The 18,364-nt window shown below is 40.6% G+C and overlaps 1 protein-coding gene and 1 long non-coding RNA gene across 12 annotated transcripts in view; one reads left to right on the top strand and one right to left on the bottom strand.

Annotated features, from left to right (window-relative positions):
• CNST (consortin, connexin sorting protein) overlaps positions 1–18,364 on the bottom strand; it is a 121,703-nt gene that overhangs the window by 98,677 nt on the left and 4,662 nt on the right. The window lies entirely within an intron of this gene.
• On the top strand, positions 551–4,798 carry LOC122459644. Its single transcript, XR_006280464.1, has 3 exons — positions 551–649; positions 1,219–1,365; positions 4,413–4,798. It is a non-coding gene; the product is annotated as an uncharacterized LOC122459644 (long non-coding RNA).

Here is an 18,364-nt window from a genome sequence, read left to right as displayed (position 1 = left end):
GTCATCTTTGAAAAGTGTTGTATATCTGTCAATGCTGGAAGGTTAATGAGTTGCCAGTCAGGCCCACTTGGGTGGAAAGCAGATCTATGTACTTTTTTTTGCCATCTAAACTTATAAAAATGTCATTTTTGCATTTCAAAAGGAAAGGAAAGATCTGAGGGTGAAGGAGGCAGCTCAGAGAGTGACTGTCAAGAAAATGATTCTGTACATCTAGTGGGAAGAACCTTGTTCAACTAAATTTAAACCTTAAAGAGAAATAATGCTGAAATGAGGAGTTAAAAGGGGAGAACAAGAAATAAATCAGACCAAAAAGAATAGGAAAAGTTACTAAAAAATACTAGAGTATAATTGTGACTGGGTGTACCTGGCCCTTCCAGGTGCCCTGCTAGAAGCTCTAAGGTCTTACTACATCCCTCCCCAAGAAAGGAGCAGTGAAGGTGGGTCCCCCAGGCCTGCCTAGAAAGGCTGCACAAATGCAGTCAATCAGAGCCCAGCAGTCTCAGATAAAAGGAGCTGCAGGTCTGAGCAGGTCAGTTCGTAGCTGGGGTCAGAGGGGCAAAGAAGGATGCTTTGCTCTGGACAAAAGGAGCTCAATGTGCTGCATTTGCTAAATCTGGGAGCGAAAGGAGCTGAGAGCTCTAGCCCTAAGGTAATGGACAGAGGTGAAAAAGCTAGGTGGGAAGAGGCCCAGCAACAACCACATAAAGGAAGCAGCATGTGGCCACTATTTATAGGATCTCTAGGTTGGGACCCAGAGGAGTGGGCAGGCCCGGGTTCCCCCACCAGCCAGTGCTGGGAGTGGCCTAAGCCCCAGAAAAGAGAGCTAGTTTAAAAGCCCCAAAAAAGGGCCCCCGAAACAGGCCTGAAGGCCCTAGTGAGAGTAAACTGGCAATTCTGGTGGAACTCTTTACTAAGTACTAGGGTGACCTGATGTCCTGATTTTATAGGGACAGTCCCAATTTTGGGGTCTTTTTCTTATATAGGCTCCTATTATCCCCCCATCCCCGTCCCAATTTTCTACATTTGCTGTCTGGTCACCCTACTAAGTATTAAGATAGGGCAATGTTTCCTTTAGAAGCCCAAGCAGAGGGCTAGATTTAAAGGAGCCCAAGAGGGACTGAAGAGAAAAGACACTCTCAGGAAGGAGGGGCTGAGCCCAGCTTGAGCCAGGGATTGGAAGACTTTTGTTTGTATTTGTTTTGAATTTGAATACTCCAGAAAGGATTCATATTGACTGCGTGACTTGACCGGAGAGCTCAGCCATTGAAGACCCGCCTAATGAGGTTGACAACCTACAGGGGGTGCCAGGAGAAAAAAAAATTGCAACAGCACCACACGCAGACGACAAGAGGCATTCACAGAGAGGTGAGTGTCCTTCATTACAATAATCTTTAGGGATACAAAACTAAAGTTATGTTGATTTGTAAATGATAATCATGTCCCTATTCAAAATAATAAAAGATCTCTTCAAACTCAACCTCTGTCTTGACGCTAGGATTTACAGGTCTGTAAATTGTTTATAATTATGCATTTTATGTTCACAGTTTTCTTGGGCAGGTGGTAATTTGATTAAATGAAGGTATAGTATTTTATTATTTATGTAACACCTGGACATAAAATTACCCACTCAATGCTGATTAATTACAATCTTAGCCATCATCCAGTTCTATTTAGAAATATCAAGCACACAATTAAAATCAGAGATTATCTCAATTAGTTCTATCCTTCCTATTAACTGAAAAACTGTTTTTAAAAAAATTAACCAAAGAAAGACAGTGCACACTGTAATCATTAAGAACAAAGAAAAGTCACAGAATTATTCCATGAATGTTTTAATACTTTGCTTCTTCCATTTCAAAGGGCTTTACAAATATTAAATAATTCTCACAACAGCATATAAAGTAGGTAAGTACTATTACCCCCTTTTCACACGAGGACACTGCAAGTGACTTGTCCAACATCAAAAAGGAATCATTGTAAAAGCTATGATTAAAATTTAGGAGGTACCTGGGCTCCACTCCTTTGTTTATACCACTAGACTACACCTCTTTCTTTCAAAAAAGATATTCCACATGCAAGGAGCAAGTTTTCAGGAGGAAAAATTAAATCACCTTCTATTATTTTAATGTCTAACTACAACAGGAAAACTATACTTTCTTTATAAAGAGGTACTGATGAATGTCTGCATCCAACATGGACAAACTGTTCTGTTGCTTCATGATTTTAAATTTGTTACTTGTCACAGTAAAACTGGTCTTTAAAAGCATATTCCTTTCCCACAGGCCTTCATGCTGCTCACAGAATGAGTGAACAAAAATCCAGGAAAGAATTCCTGCAGCAACAATTTCCTTTAGCGCAGTGTTGGGATCTTAATTTTCAAACAGAAACTTACTGATTTTTTTTTATTATTTCTTTTAAGCTACCAACCCAGCTATGGCTCCAATCCTGCTATTCTCTGTACCCATGTGGAGCTCCACTGACTTTAATAAGGCTTGGTGCAGGTGCAGCAGTGCACTTAGGTTCTCTGAACTGGAATGGAGGCTAGATCTGTCTAAAACATTTAATTATCCCGTTTGAATTCATGTTGCAGAAATATTTCCCCAATGAACAAAAATGAAATTAATTTATGGGTGCAATGAAAAACAGTAATTAATTGTTACCAGAGAATAAGTATTTCACAGTTTGTCACTGAAAACGATAATAGCATATAAACAATAAATAGACAAAATATTGTAGACCTTCTTCCTGCACAAAGTTTGCTGGCTTTATTGAATTGAGAAAAAGTCAGCACTGAACAGAACTGTGCTGACATCAAGTGGAGTGGATAACAAAAGTGCTTTGATTCAAGTTGTCACACAGACTGATGCCTTTGTTAAAAATAAAAACCAGACATGGTAATTACAGTTCCAGTCCAATCCAAGGAGTAATGACAAAAGGACAAAATTAGAAAGGAGGAAATTAGATGTTTTCAAGTTAAAAAACCAAAGCAGCAAACAATGGTTATGCATTTTTAAATCACTCTTGACTGGGATATATTGGCACTATATTTAAAATTGATTCATTTCAGTTCACAAAGGACCATGCTCTTGACTGTCCCTTTTTTTTTTTATGATACTTTACTTCAACGGATTTTTTAAAATTGCTTCTTTTTGTGTCATATTACTGTGCTTTTCTTTTTTTAATTCTTACTGAATAATGATTACAGCAGCTCCTCTCTTAACATTGTAGTTGTTCCTGAAAAACGCTACTTTAAGTGAAACAATGTAATTGGGGAATCCAATTACCCCATAAGAATTAACGTAAATGGGAAGAGGGGGGTTAGGTTCCAGGGAAATTTTTTTCGCCAGAAAAAAAAGACTTATACACACACACATACATACAGTACAAGTTTTAAACAAATAATTTAATACTGTACATAGCAATGATAAGTGTGAAGCTTGGTTGACGTGGTGAAGTCAGGGTGGAAGAGGGTGGCATATTTTCCAGGGAATGCCATACTGCTAAATGATGAACTGGCACTCGGTGGAGCCCTCAAGGGTTAACACATTGTTGTTAACTTAGCCTCACACTCTACAAGGCAGCACGAATGGAGGAAGGGGAGACAGCATTGCCCCTTTAAGTACGCTGACCTCACTAAGTACGCTGCCTTTTTAAACTGATCAGCAAGTTGAGACAACAGCTGCAGCCAGCAAGCTCCCTCCATCCCGAGCCCTGTCATGTCAGTCCCCCCCGTTCTGTGGAGATGGGGACACCCGGACATGAGCACCCTTCTTTCCCCCCCCCCCCCACCAGCCCCGCACAGCAAGCAGGAGGCTCCCGGGAGCAGCTCTGAGACAGAGGGCAGGAACAGCACAGGGCAGTGGGGGGAGTGACACCTCAACTGCCCAGCAATTGATAGCCTGCTGGGCAGCTGCCGCACAGGGAACTTAGGGGAGCGGGGAGCTGATGGGGGGCTGCCGGCACACCCTGGTTCCAAGCCCCCACCAGCTAGCTCCAACAGGCTGCTCTTTCTGCAAGCAGTGGACAAAACAGGCAGCTGCCAAACAACATTATATGGGAGTATTGTGCAACTTTAAACGAGCATGTTCTCTAACTGATCATCAACAAAACAACATTAACCGGGATGACATTAAGTGAGGAGTTACTGTACCTATAAGATGGTTCTTGCATACGACTCTTTAAATAGGAAAGGCTCAAGGAATATTCCTGATCTTTACATGGCACTTCTATAGCCAAATATCTACCACCAAGAACATCCTCCGTTATGCCTGGAGAGTTTCATGCAATGTGGTTAAGCATTACTACCCCCATATTACAGAGGGTGAAACTTAGACAAGGTTAAGTGACTTGCCAAAGGACAAAACCGATCTCCGGAAGGTCAGGTAACAGAACCCATGTTTTTTTATTCCCAGTCTGATGCCCTATCCACTGGACCGTGCTGCATCCTGAAGCTTGTGTGGGGCCTTCTGTGCAACAGATAGTGTATTGCAGTAATATAACCTGAAGAACAGATCATTTTGATAGTCTCTTCAGAGAAGAATGATGGCATTTTTTAAGCTACCTGAAGATAGAAAAGGGCATTTTTGGTCCCTATCACTATTTGAGCGTCTAAGAGCAGCAGAGTCCAATAAGACAAACTCCACATTACGTGGATAATCAGAGAGAATGCCCACAGTAGAGGATAACAGTTTCAGGCATTTCCTTGAAGTATTGTCCTCTCCCAACTAGTATCACTATTTTACTAAGGGTGAACATGAGCCAGCTGTTTTTCATCCAGCACCTGAGAGAAATAAGTACGTAGTATGATCGAAATGCATATGACATGCAATAATGTTATGAATAGTGCAGGAATCGCTGTATATTGTTCTATGTATATTGATATGCAATAATGGTATGAACACTATGTGACCAGGTCAGTGAGATGAAGTTATTCTATATTTGGTTATAAGACTTTCCAGTGCGAATCCATTGTTCTAACTTATATTGGGGCTCTGAGAAGAACAAACAAGGAAAAATCAGAATGGATTCCCAGATAAGCGTCCACCAGAAAGACAAAGGGGCCCAGCTGTAGATACAGGATTTGGGAACAGGTTTCAGAGTAGCAGCCGTGTTAGTCTGTATTCGCAAAAAAGAAAAGGGAGTACTTGTGGCACCTTAGAGACTAAAATTTATTTGAGCATAAGCTTTCGTGAGCTACAGCGATTTGGGAAATTATCTTCCTTCAGTAACATTGTAAACCTTGGTTTCAGAGTAGCAGCCGTGTTAGTCTGTATTCGCAAAAAGAAAAGGAGTACTTGTGGCACCTTAGAGACTAACAAATTTATTAGAGCATAAGCTTTCGTGAGCTACAGCTCACTTCATCGGATGCATTTGGTGGAAAAAACAGAGGAGAGATTTATATACACACACACAGAGAACATGAAACAATGGGTTTATCATACACACTGTAAGGAGAGTGATCACTTAAGATAAGCCATCACCAACAGCAGGGGGGGGAAGGAGGAAAACCTTTCATGGTGACAAGCAGGTAGGCTAATTCCAGCAGTTAACAAGAATATCAGAGGAACAGTGGGGGGTGGGGTGGGAGGGAGAAATACCATGGGGAAATAGTTTTACTTTGTGTAATGACTCATCCATTCCCAGTCTCTATTCAAGCCTAAGTTAATTGTATCCAGTTTGCAAATTAATTCCAATTCAGCAGTCTCTCGTTGGAGTCTGTTTTTGAAGCTTTTTTGTTGAAGTATAGCCACTCTTAGGTCTGTGATCGAGTGACCAGAGAGATTGAAGTGTTCTCCAACTGGTTTTTGAATGTTATAATTCTTGACGTCTGATTTGTGTCCATTCATTCTTTTACGTAGAGACTGTCCAGTTTGGCCAATGTACATGGCAGAGGGGCATTGCTGGCACATGATGGCATATATCACATTGGTAGATGCGCAGGTGAACGAGCCTCTGATAGTGTGGCTGATGTGATTAGGCCCTATGATGGTATCCCCTGAATAGATATGTGGACAGAGTTGGCAACGGGCTTTGTTGCAAGGATAGGTTCCTGGGTTAGTGGTTCTGTTGTGTGGTGTGTGGTTGCTGGTGAGTATTTGCTTCAGATTGGGGGGCTGTCTGTAAGCAAGGACTGGTCTGTCTCCCAAGATCTGAGAGAGCGATGGCTCGTCCTTCAGGATAGGTTGTAGATCCTTGATGATGCGTTGGAGGGGTTTTAGTTGGGGGCTGAAGGTGATGGCTAGTGGCGTTCTGTTGTTTTCTTTGTTGGGCCTGTCCTGTAGTAGGTGACTTCTGGGTACTCTTCTGGCTCTGTCAATCTGTTTCTTCACTTCAGCAGGTGGGTACTGTAGTTGTAGGAATGCATGATAGAGATCTTGTAGGTGTTTGTCTCTGTCTGAGGGGTTGGAGCAAATGCGGTTATATCGTAGCGCTTGGCTGTAGACAATGGATCGAGTGGTATGATCTGGATGAAAGCTAGAGGCATGTAGGTAGGAATAGCGGTCAGTAGGTTTCCGATATAGGGTGGTGTTTATGTGACCATCGCTTATTAGCACCGTAGTGTCCAGGAAGTGGATCTCTTGTGTGGACTGGTCCAGGCTGAGGTTGATGGTGGGATGGAAATTGTTGAAATCATGGTGGAATTCCTCAAGAGCTTCTTTTCCATGGGTCCAGATGATGAAGATGTCATCAATGTAGCGCAAGTAGAGTAGGGGCATTAGGGAACGAGAGCTGAGGAAACGTTGTTCTAAGTCAGCCATAAAAATGTTGGCATACTGTGGGGCCATGCGGGTACCCATCGCAGTGCCGCTGATTTGAAGGTATACATTATCACCAAATGTGAAATAGTTATGGGTCAGGACAAAGTCACAAAGTTCTGCCACCAGGTTAGCCGTGACAGTATCGGGGATACTGTTCCTGACGGCTTGTAGTCCATCTTTGTGTGGAATGTTGGTGTAGAGGGCTTCTACATCCATAGTGGCTAGGATGGTGTTTTTAGGAAGATCACCAATGGACTGTAGTTTCCTCAGGAAGTCAGTGGTGTCTCGAAGATAGCTGGGAGTGCTGGTAACGAAGGGCCTGAGGAGGGAGTCTACATAGCCAGACAATCCTGCTGTCAGGGTGCCAATGCCTGAGATGATGGGGCGTCCAGGATTTCCAGGTTTATGGATCTTGGGTAGCAGATAGAATACCCCAGGTCCTGGCTCCAGGGGTGTGTCTGTGCGGATTTGTTCTTGTGCTTTTTCAGGGAGTTTCTTGAGCAAATGCTGTAGTTTCTTTTGGTAACTCTCAGTGGGATCAGAGGGTAATGGCTTGTAGAAAGTGGTGTTGGAGAGCTGCTTAGTAGCCTCTTGTTCATACTCTGACCTATTCATGATGACGACAGCACCTCCTTTGTCAGCCTTTTTGATTATGATGTCAGAGTTGTTTCTGAGGCTGTGGATGGCACTGTGTTCTGCATGGCTGAGGTTATGGGGTAAGCGATGCTGCTTTTCCACAATTTCAGCTCGTGCACGTCGGCGGAAGCAGTCTATGTAGAAATCCAGGCTGCTGTTTCGACCTTCAGGAGGAGTCCACCTAGAATCCTTCTTTTTGTAGTGTTGGCAGGAAGGTCTCTGTGGGTCAGAGGTGTGTTGGAAATATTCCTTGAGTCTGAGACGTCGAAAATAGGATTCTAGGTCACCACAGAACTGTATCATGTTCGTGGGGGTGGAGGGGCAAAAGGAGAGGCCCCGAGATAGGACAGATTCTTCCGCTGGGCTAAGAGTATAGTTGGATAGATTAACAATATTGCTGGGTGGGTTATGGGAACCATTGTTGTGGCCCCTTGTGGCATATAGTAGTTTAGATAGCTTAGTGTCCTTTTTCTTTTGTAGAGAATCAAAGTGTGTTTTGTAAATGGCTTGTCTAGTTTTTGTAAAGTCCAGCCACGAGGAAGTTTGTGTGGAAGGTTGGTTCTTTATGAGAGTATCCAGTTTTGAGAGCTCATTCTTAATCTTTCCCTGTTTGCTGTAGAGGATGTTGATCAGGTGGTTCCGCAGTTTCCTTGAGAGTGTGTGGCACAAGCTGTCAGCATAGTCTGTGTGGTATGTAGATTGTAATGGATTTTTTACCTTCAGTCCTTTCGGTATGATGTCCATCTGTTTGCATTTGGAGAGGAAGATGATGTCTGTCTGTATCTGTGCGAGTTTTTTCATGAAGTTGACAGATTTCCACTCTATACGGCTAAATTCCTGACCCATAACTATTTCACATTTGGTGATAATGTATACCTTCAAATCAGCGGCACTGCGATGGGTACCCGCATGGCCCCACAGTATGCCAACATTTTTATGGCTGACTTAGAACAACGTTTCCTCAGCTCTCGTTCCCTAATGCCCCTACTCTACTTGCGCTACATTGATGACATCTTCATCATCTGGACCCATGGAAAAGAAGCTCTTGAGGAATTCCACCATGATTTCAACAATTTCCATCCCACCATCAACCTCAGCCTGGACCAGTCCACACAAGAGATCCACTTCCTGGACACTACGGTGCTAATAAGCGATGGTCACATAAACACCACCCTATATCGGAAACCTACTGACCGCTATTCCTACCTACATGCCTCTAGCTTTCATCCAGATCATACCACTCGATCCATTGTCTACAGCCAAGCGCTACGATATAACCGCATTTGCTCCAACCCCTCAGACAGAGACAAACACCTACAAGATCTCTATCATGCATTCCTACAACTACAGTACCCACCTGCTGAAGTGAAGAAACAGATTGACAGAGCCAGAAGAGTACCCAGAAGTCACCTACTACAGGACAGGCCCAACAAAGAAAACAACAGAACGCCACTAGCCATCACCTTCAGCCCCCAACTAAAACCCCTCCAACGCATCATCAAGGATCTACAACCTATCCTGAAGGACGAGCCATCGCTCTCTCAGATCTTGGGAGACAGACCAGTCCTTGCTTACAGACAGCCCCCCAATCTGAAGCAAATACTCACCAGCAACCACACACCACACAACAGAACCACTAACCCAGGAACCTATCCTTGCAACAAAGCCCGTTGCCAACTCTGTCCACATATCTATTCAGGGGATACCATCATAGGGCCTAATCACATCAGCCACACTATCAGAGGCTCGTTCACCTGCGCATCTACCAATGTGATATATGCCATCATGTGCCAGCAATGCCCCTCTGCCATGTACATTGGCCAAACTGGACAGTCTCTACGTAAAAGAATGAATGGACACAAATCAGACGTCAAGAATTATAACATTCAAAAACCAGTTGGAGAACACTTCAATCTCTCTGGTCACTCGATCACAGACCTAAGAGTGGCTATACTTCAACAAAAAAGCTTCAAAAACAGACTCCAACGAGAGACTGCTGAATTGGAATTAATTTGCAAACTGGATACAATTAACTTAGGCTTGAATAGAGACTGGGAATGGATGAGTCATTACACAAAGTAAAACTATTTCCCCATGGTATTTCTCCCTCCCACCCCCCCCCCCACTGTTCCTCTGATATTCTTGTTAACTGCTGGAATTAGCCTACCTGCTTGTCACCATGAAAGGTTTTCCTCCTTCCCCCCCCTGCTGTTGGTGATGGCTTATCTTAAGTGATCACTCTCCTTACAGTGTGTATGATAAACCCATTGTTTCATGTTCTCTGTGTGTGTGTATATAAATCTCTCCTCTGTTTTTTCCACCAAATGCATCCGATGAAGTGAGCTGTAGCTCACGAAAGCTTATGCTCTAATAAATTTGTTAGTCTCTAAGGTGCCACAAGTACTCCTTTTCTTATTGTAAACCTTGTTTCACAATGCTGGAACTAACCAGATCCAAGGGCTATAAACAGTTAGTGTTTTGATTCCAGGGTGTGGTGGGGATGGGAGGGAGGCAGTTGTCAGAAGCAGGTCAGGGGACAGGCCGACACAGAAAGAGGCAAGCACTAGAGAGGAGTCTAAAGGAATTCGGCTCTCTCATACGCAGGGCATGGTGTTAAGAGAAAAGCAAGCATTGCATTTTTTTCCCTTAATGCTTTTGTTCTAAATAAATTATACTTTGCTTTAAGAAAGCTGTTTGGTTACTAGATACCACTATCATGCCCCTGAAGGGAACAGAACTGCAGGGTCTGAGCCGAAGCAAGACCTGCTGCAGTGATCATGGTTGATGTAAAGGGAACTGCAAGTCAGTACCCAGTTTGAGATTCAGGGCAGAATCATGTGATTCTGCCGTGAGAGAGGTATTGGCATGAGGTTGAACACCTGAGGAGGTACACTCAGAAAAACCAAGAGGGGTCAACAGTGCAGTTAGCCCTGTCACACATGGAACATCTGGTTGATGATCAAACCCTTAAACATTTAGCAGTTTACTCATCTTATACTACAAAATTTATTTACAGACTTCACATGCTTGTCTTCTGATCTGCTCAACACCATTAATATTGTATTAGTCACTATATATTTATTGGAAATAACTGAATTTTAAACTAAAGAATAAAATCAGATGTTTCCAAGAACCCGCATTTGATCTGCATTTCTGAAGTTTTGTTATGTTCTGAATATTTTTTCCCTCCTCTTAAATCTTCACACTTAAGTTTTCTCCAGAAAGCTTCAGTTCCTCTTTCCCTATCCCCAGAAGTGCAAATTTTATTACTTCTCTGGGCTTCACTCCAAATTAAGAAATCCAAGGTTAGACACTGACTGAAGTTACCTAAAGAAAAGAGTAATAGTGAGGAGGAGAGTGGAGTATTGCGTGTGCATGCATGTACAGAAAATTATTATTTCTAAGATCCAGGAAGCTTTCCCATTCAAATAACTAACCTGCTTTGCCGAATACAGTGTAAATTAAAGGAATCACAGTTTTGGGGTATTTCTAAATGAGCCACACATATAAAACATATATTTGACAGTGAACTGAAAATTGCACTGTAATTCATAACTCAATTGTATGTCTCATGCTTTCTGTGCCACATAAAATAATAATGAAGTACAAGATACACAGCAAGCTAATAATCTAATAATTAAATATATGAATGAGGTTTCAGTACTAGGTTTATCCTCCTCTGCCTTATCCAAGGCACTAGCAGCAATGAAACTAGGAGGGAAATCCTCTCTTAGCTATTACTGACCATTCAACCCAAAATTCGATTAGCCCTGCCTTCAGAAAGAAGTTAAGGCATATAAAATATAACTAATCCAGTCATTCAATTGCACAGATAATTTTTTCAATTCATGATCACCATATGACATCTGTAAGATCAGTTGATTATAAAATGTGATTGTTGTTGCTCGATAATACTACAATGGAATGTAGTTAAACATAGGATTTTCATGACTATCCATTAAGAGATGCCTACAATTTAAGTTCCAAACACACTAACTAGAGACACCCACAGTATGAGAGACAGTTCCTTTTTAGTTACAAATTATCCAGCAGCACAAACAATTAGTTTCACCTGTGAGCTATTTTATGCAGCTTGTTGGAAGTAGCATGTCCTAAACAAAATTTTAAACTTAATTTCCAAAGCAATAAGACACAATATTGCTTAATTTCCAAAGCAATAAAGACACAATTAAGACACCGGCAGGGCCGGTGTTAGAGTCACTGGGGCCCAGGGCTGAAGCCGAAGCCTGAGCAACTTAGCTTCACGGGACAATTGCCCTGCTTGCTATCCCTGAACACCGGCCCTGCCTTTTAATCTATTGGATATGCCAAAAAAGGCAATTGTTGTGGCACAGGGAGGCTGTTAAGTTTTGATAGCATGTTCCGGGTGGAGGAAGACTCAGGAAGAAAAATGTTGAGAACCTCTGCCCTAAGAGTGTGTGGTAGAGTGTTGTCCTGGTCATGCTTGCAGGCTAGGGACTCTGTCACAAAGTGCGTGATCAGAGTCAGTATAGAAAAAGCCATCTTAAAGCAAGGTGGAGGTGAGTTGTGCCTTTCCGCTTTAGGAGGCATGCCATTTTCTCTCTGTGTTTTGGGTTTGTGTGTGTTATTCTGAATTCTAGGAAATACAATAATGTTATGTTGCAACCTTCCAGCAAGAGTATCTATCATAAGCATCATCTGCAAATATCGTTAAAACGCTATTTATTTACTCTAAGTTATCATTAACAAAGATGTTGAATAAGACTGGATCTAATACTGATCCGTATGATTGGCTAGTCAACCATCCACACTTTCCCCAGATGTTGCTGTTTAACATTACCCTTTGATTACATGTCTGAGTTTTCAGTTCACAAGCGACTGCACCCAAGGCAGTTTGCATTGACTTGTTAAATAAACATTTCATACTGCTGTGAAAACCTAACTAAAACTCAAATGTTTCTATCTACTGTTATCATCCATTTTTATTTAACTATCAAAAATAGCGTAAGTTTTTTGGCAAGATTGATTCTTTATCAACTTATGCTACTTCTTACACACAGTTCTGATATCTGACATTTACTTTTTAAAAACATATTTATTTCATTATTTTACTGAAAACAGAAGCTCTATTTACAGATCAATGTTTTGGAACATTGGCATGGTCGCGGGTTTTCTTTGGTACCTCCCCAGTTGTCTGTGTTTCAAGAAAAATACTCCATGGTAGACTAAATCTGTTCATTAATTCCCTTAAGAATGCATATCATCCAGACATGCATATGTTCAAATCTTCCAGGTATCCAAGTTTTTTAATGCAGCCATCACCATACCATCTGAGGACTTTGCTCCTGCACTTATTGAAGTCAATGCAAGCCTCCCATTGACTTTTATGTTGCAGGAACTGGCCTGGAGAGCCTAAGAATATTCCCTTACCTTTTCTTTCCCTATAGTTATTTTTTATAGGCTCTCTCTTCTCCTTTTTTTCTTTTTAAAGGCTGTTTTAAAAAAGGAGTTTAATATCTTAGCCATTTTAAAAATCACTAATTTAGTTCCTCATCTCATTTATTCATTTTCTCCTTTTTACCACTCCCAACGCCCACCTTATATTATGTCAGCTTTCTTATTCCGCTTGTTTGGCTTTCATCAGCTCATTCTGCATTGACTGCCCATATCTTTTCTCTGCAAACCTTAACTGACTATTTTTTGTTTACTTACCTCTGCTTTTATTTCCATTAACTTTTTTAAATCTCAAAACTTTCAGCAATCATATTGATTGCTTCTGTCACAATTTGTATTTAATTTTTTGAATTGCAATACTGTTAACTTTTTATTAACAAATTTTTGTTGTTGTTGCTGGGAATTGTCTACCTCAGAAGAATGAAAGACTCAGCTGACCCTACCAAGATTTAAGCCTACGATTCAAGGAAGTTTAGCTATTTGAGTTATCCTTTTTCACTGTTGTAAATCTAGTGACTGCACTAGTAGAATTAAGACTCAACATTCAAGTGAACATTATCAAGTCAAACAGTGTAAAGTTTACCAAAATGTTTTCAACAGCAGCACCAGTTAGTCTTAAACCAGAGCACATTAAGTCAAGTAGTAATAGTCTCTGACCATTTAATAAAAAGTGGGCGAAAATTATGGCTGGGTTGAGTCAGCAAAAATGAAACTCTGGTGGGTTTTTTTGAGCGTCTGTGGGGGAGGGTTACATTAGTGTTTTTAAGAGACCTTTTATTTAGAGGTTAGTGATATAATGGCCAAGTAAGCTTGGCTGTGAACTTGGATTTTTTTTTTAAAATCAATTTGTTTCTCTCATACGAAAGTTCAGTGTTGGTATGAAGCCAATTATTGATAACCAAACCCTTCAAGGACCTAAGTTTTCAGTGGGTCCCCTCACTCCTATCATAGTAAGTCTTGCAGGAGAACAGTCTATTTCAAATGGTTTTCATTAGTTCAAAATAAAAACTCAGTGCAACTCTTGTCTGCATCAGAGAAGATGGTACTATATGGTTAGACACAGTTGAGCCTATTATATAACATGAATATTCATTTTACCCACACAAAGAATATTAGCCAGAGTTAACATGGTTATAGAGTACAAGTGAATGGGAAAATCTAGTGAGCACAGGTATAAGCCTATAAAGCATCACCTAAAGTGTGGCTTCATGGCACAATATGAAAAAGTCAAACTACATGAAATACACCATCTCTAGTTTTCTGCGTTCATTTAAAAATGAAAACTCTTAACTAACATACTGTTACAAGAGCTAATTGGCAAGGAAACTTCATATACCCTTAGAAAGGGAAAGATCTGCTTTTAAAAAAAAAGTATGCTCAACCATTTGGTTTAGGTGTAGTTTTTCCATAACTAATGTTCCCTGTTCCCAGCCAATGGAAGTTGCGTGGGGGGAAGGGTGCCTGGAGGTGCGGTCAGGGCCATACACAGACCCCTGTTGCCCCCTCCCCCTCGTTCCAGCCACTTCCTGGAGTGGCACAGGTGCAGGGAGCGCGTCGGGCCGGAGCCCACCCCCCGAACCCCTCCTGCAGCCCAACCCCCTGCCGCACCCCACACCCCTCCTGCAGCCCGACCCCCTGCCCTGAGCCCCCTTCCGCACCCCGCACCCCTCCGGCAGCCCAACCTCCTGCCGCACCCCTCCTAATTACACAGCTCTGAGAAGAAGTCCTGAAAATACACCAGACAAAGTCTACTCTCCTATCCTTACCATGGTGATGTTTTTACTGTAAAATATTGTAAGGCTACATCATCATATGGACACAAACCACACCTCTTTAAAAATAACCTACACTCAAATATCAGTAATGTTTTAAATAATAGAAGAAGAAGGAAAAGCAAGTGTGAAATGACACAATAACGTTCTTGATGCCTGCCATTTTGTCAAACTGTATTAGGGCTGATTACATAGTTAGAGCACAGATTTAACTAAAACAGTTCAAAACCTGTGTTAAGGAAATCAGTGCAACTTCCCAAGTTAAGTTAGTGCTTAAACTGTGTAGACCAGCCCTCAGTGAGAAAAGATAATACCTACCAACTGTTTTTAAAAATGAACAGAGTACATTATTGTTTTAATCTTTTCAAATGTACAAAGTATTTTCAGACACTTATGTATAGCTAGTTTTTACTTTTGTGTTTTATAAAAATACTTGATATTTTCCCTTTTCAAGTTTCATTGGGACAAATTCTGCATTCAGCTACATTGTGAATTAAACTGATATAGCAGAACAGAATTTGACCCTTGGTTTTTGTTTTTTAAATGTGTACTAATGGTTTTATTCCTTGTTATTGTCCATAGTAAAACACTATTTTGAAGTGCAATTGCTAAAGACTGGCAGTTAGACCCATAGCTGATTTTCCACATTTTGTTTGTGTTCTTAGATCCCAAGACTTACACTGAAGGAACCAACAATTTAACACCTATTGGGCAAGCCCACAAGAAGTTTTTCCTTAAACCGAGTTTGCATTATATTTTCAATTTTTAAAAATGTGTCCATTGTTACATCTCTGAATACATGTACAATACAAAATGTAACGTAAAAAAATTGAGATTCCAGGATTGTCACTCATTTTTTTGTGTGTCACTCTGAAGCTAGAATGTCTGAGTTAGTGTGAAACGCTGGAAATAGCTACAAGCATAATTGAGAACTCATATATTCAGACTAACACCAAGTTCAATCAACACTGTGATTTGCAGTCGGTTATCATCCAATGTTCAAGTTCTCAGCCCTTTTCAGCTTTTTTTTACACTTTACAAATTACATGCGTATGACAGCAGCAGTTTTCATAGAATATAAAATTTAAGATCTTTTTATCCAACAAACCTAAGTACATAAATACCTCATCCATGTGTGAAAAATAATTTATGTATTGAAAATATCTTTAAGGATAGATCAATATAATATCATCTGAAGGAGACAAGCATGGATATCTGTAGAAAACTCCACATTGAGATCAATTATTTTAATCCTTGAGAAAAAAATGCTATTTTGGACACCTGCAAATCAAGATCTAAAGATCTTCCTAGATTGAGGAACCTTCCTTGACAAAGGCAAGAAAACCACCCTCAGTAAACTCCAATTAACAAGTACCACCTGTCTTATCTGAATTGAGCATTAGCTAGCTCACTGTCAGCTAAATCCTTAGCTCAGCCAGGCACTGAGAAAGCGGATATACTGTACCATCTGGGTTAGATTAGGAGGAAAGTAGGAGTTGAATGCCTTTGACAAACTGTTGATTCCATGGTCTAAAATGCCTCACTATCCCTGCCACCAATATCAAATATATGTTGAAAGTTAGAAGTAACAGAATACAATCTTTCAAAAGAGACCTCGAAGGGAAGATGAGAAGTTACCTAGAAATACCTGTCTGAAATAAGAACAAAAAGAAAAGGAGTACTTGTGGCACCTTAGAGACTAACAAATTTATTTGAGCGTAAGCTTTCGTAAGCTACAGCTCACTTCATGCTCAAATAAATTTGTTAGTCTCTAAGGTGCCACAAGTACTCCTTTTCTTTTTGCGAATACAGACTAACACGGCTGCCATTCTGAAACCTGAAATAAGAACAGAATCTTTCAAGACTATTTCGATTCACTCATGCCTGGTTTCATAGTTAAGGAACAAAACCTCATGATCAATGGTATTAAAAGCTTCTGACTAATTCAAACAAACAATCAGCATGGACAACACAACTTCTAGTCTCTATACCATATCACAGGCTGCAAACATGACAGGGACAGAGGAAATCTGAATGTAACACCTTATGAAACAGTTATGGTCTGCAGGCATTATCTACAGAGTTTACCAGGGCCACAGGTACAGTCTCTCTCTTACTAAATCTGCAGGCCCAACCTGAGGAATTTTCAAAATTACTACTTAATGTCATGGAGCACCACTAACTGATTTCAATGGGAGTAGTGGATATTCAACATCTCTGAAAAATTGTCATTTATTTTATTTAGAAAGGAAGGATAATCCAGTAATTAGAGCACTAGTCTAGGACTAGGGAGCGCTGTTCTAATGCAAACTTCTTGTGTGACCTTGAGCAAATCACTTAGCCTCTCCATGCCTCAGTTCCTCACCTGTAAAATGAGGATAATATTACTGCCCTACCTCACAGGGGTGTTGTAAGGATAAATACATTAAAATTTCTGAGGTACTCAGATACTATGGTAATGAAGTCCACGTAAGTATGATAGACAGATAATGATTTAGTTGCCCTTGTTTTAGGTACCAGAGTTTGAAAAACTTGACTATACCATATTCACACTGAGCACACTCAGAAAGGACATCTCAATCATGTTTAACCTGAGAGAAGCAAGCACGTGAGCCAACTACATATTAAAAACAAATCAAATTCCATTATTGGCATAAAAGGTTGACATTAATAGAGTTGTGGCCACTTATGCCAATTTTGAATTTGGCCCAAATTGATTGATGTCTAGATTATCTCTCTTCCTGTGAGAAGTTACTAAACCATATGATTTTGGTCCTAATTGTCTAAGTTGTTGCTGGCCACTGTCTTTCTAATAATTTTGGCAAGGAGTTTTTGGAAAGGTTTCATGGACAAGTCTTTAAGATTTAATTTTTATTCTATTAAAAGTCAAGTAGATGGCTTGTTTAGTAAAGGTCTCCTTTGTTTAACAGAAGTTATAAATTAAAAATAAATACCCCTATGTTCAGATAGCCAAAGATCAACTAAAATGGGTGTGATGTTATTTGCATGAAAAATTACTTCAACAGAAAAGGCTTTCTGTGGAACTAATAATATGCCAAGCCTTCCATACGAGGATCTCAAAGCACTTCACAAACATTAATAAAAAGTTTCACACCACCACTGCAAGGGAGGTTTAACAAGAATCACTTCCATTTTACAGATGGAAACACGAAGCACAGTGAGATTAGGGGATAATGAGACAGCAGCAGAGCGAGGATAAAATTACACACAACTGGATTCCCAGTCCCATGCTGCTCTAACCACTAGACAGTGCTGCTTCTATGAACCAAAGTAGGAGATTTGAATAATGTCCCATGGAAAGTTATAAAATTAGATGATAAATTAAGCAGCCTCTAAAGAAATTAGGGTAAATGCATTTAACTAGTCAAGGATCTAAAATATTCCTATGGCCAAAAGTGAAAACTCCATGCTGTGAACTTCAAACACCTCTGCAAGGGCAGAAGGACATGTATAACTGAAGTTGCCACTGTATTACTGAATAATTTACAAGCCTTCTCTACAGCTTTCTAGACAGAGGCTATTCAGTTTATGGATTGACCACAATATGCAAATGTAATTCAAAAGCTACAGAACAGATACACTTGTGTTCCATGCATTTAGCAATGAGAGACTGGTCTAAAGTAGCAGTTCTTAAACTATGAGTTGGGACCCCAAAGTAGTTCACAACCCCATTTTAATGGGGATGCCAGGGCTGGATTAGACTTGCTAGGCCCCAGGGCTGAAGCCAAAGCCCAAGGTCTT

This window comes from Dermochelys coriacea, chromosome 3 (genome assembly GCF_009764565.3).
Source record: "Dermochelys coriacea isolate rDerCor1 chromosome 3, rDerCor1.pri.v4, whole genome shotgun sequence".
NCBI lineage: Eukaryota > Metazoa > Chordata > Testudines > Dermochelyidae > Dermochelys > Dermochelys coriacea.
This window is presented reverse-complemented; position numbering and strand designations above follow the sequence as displayed.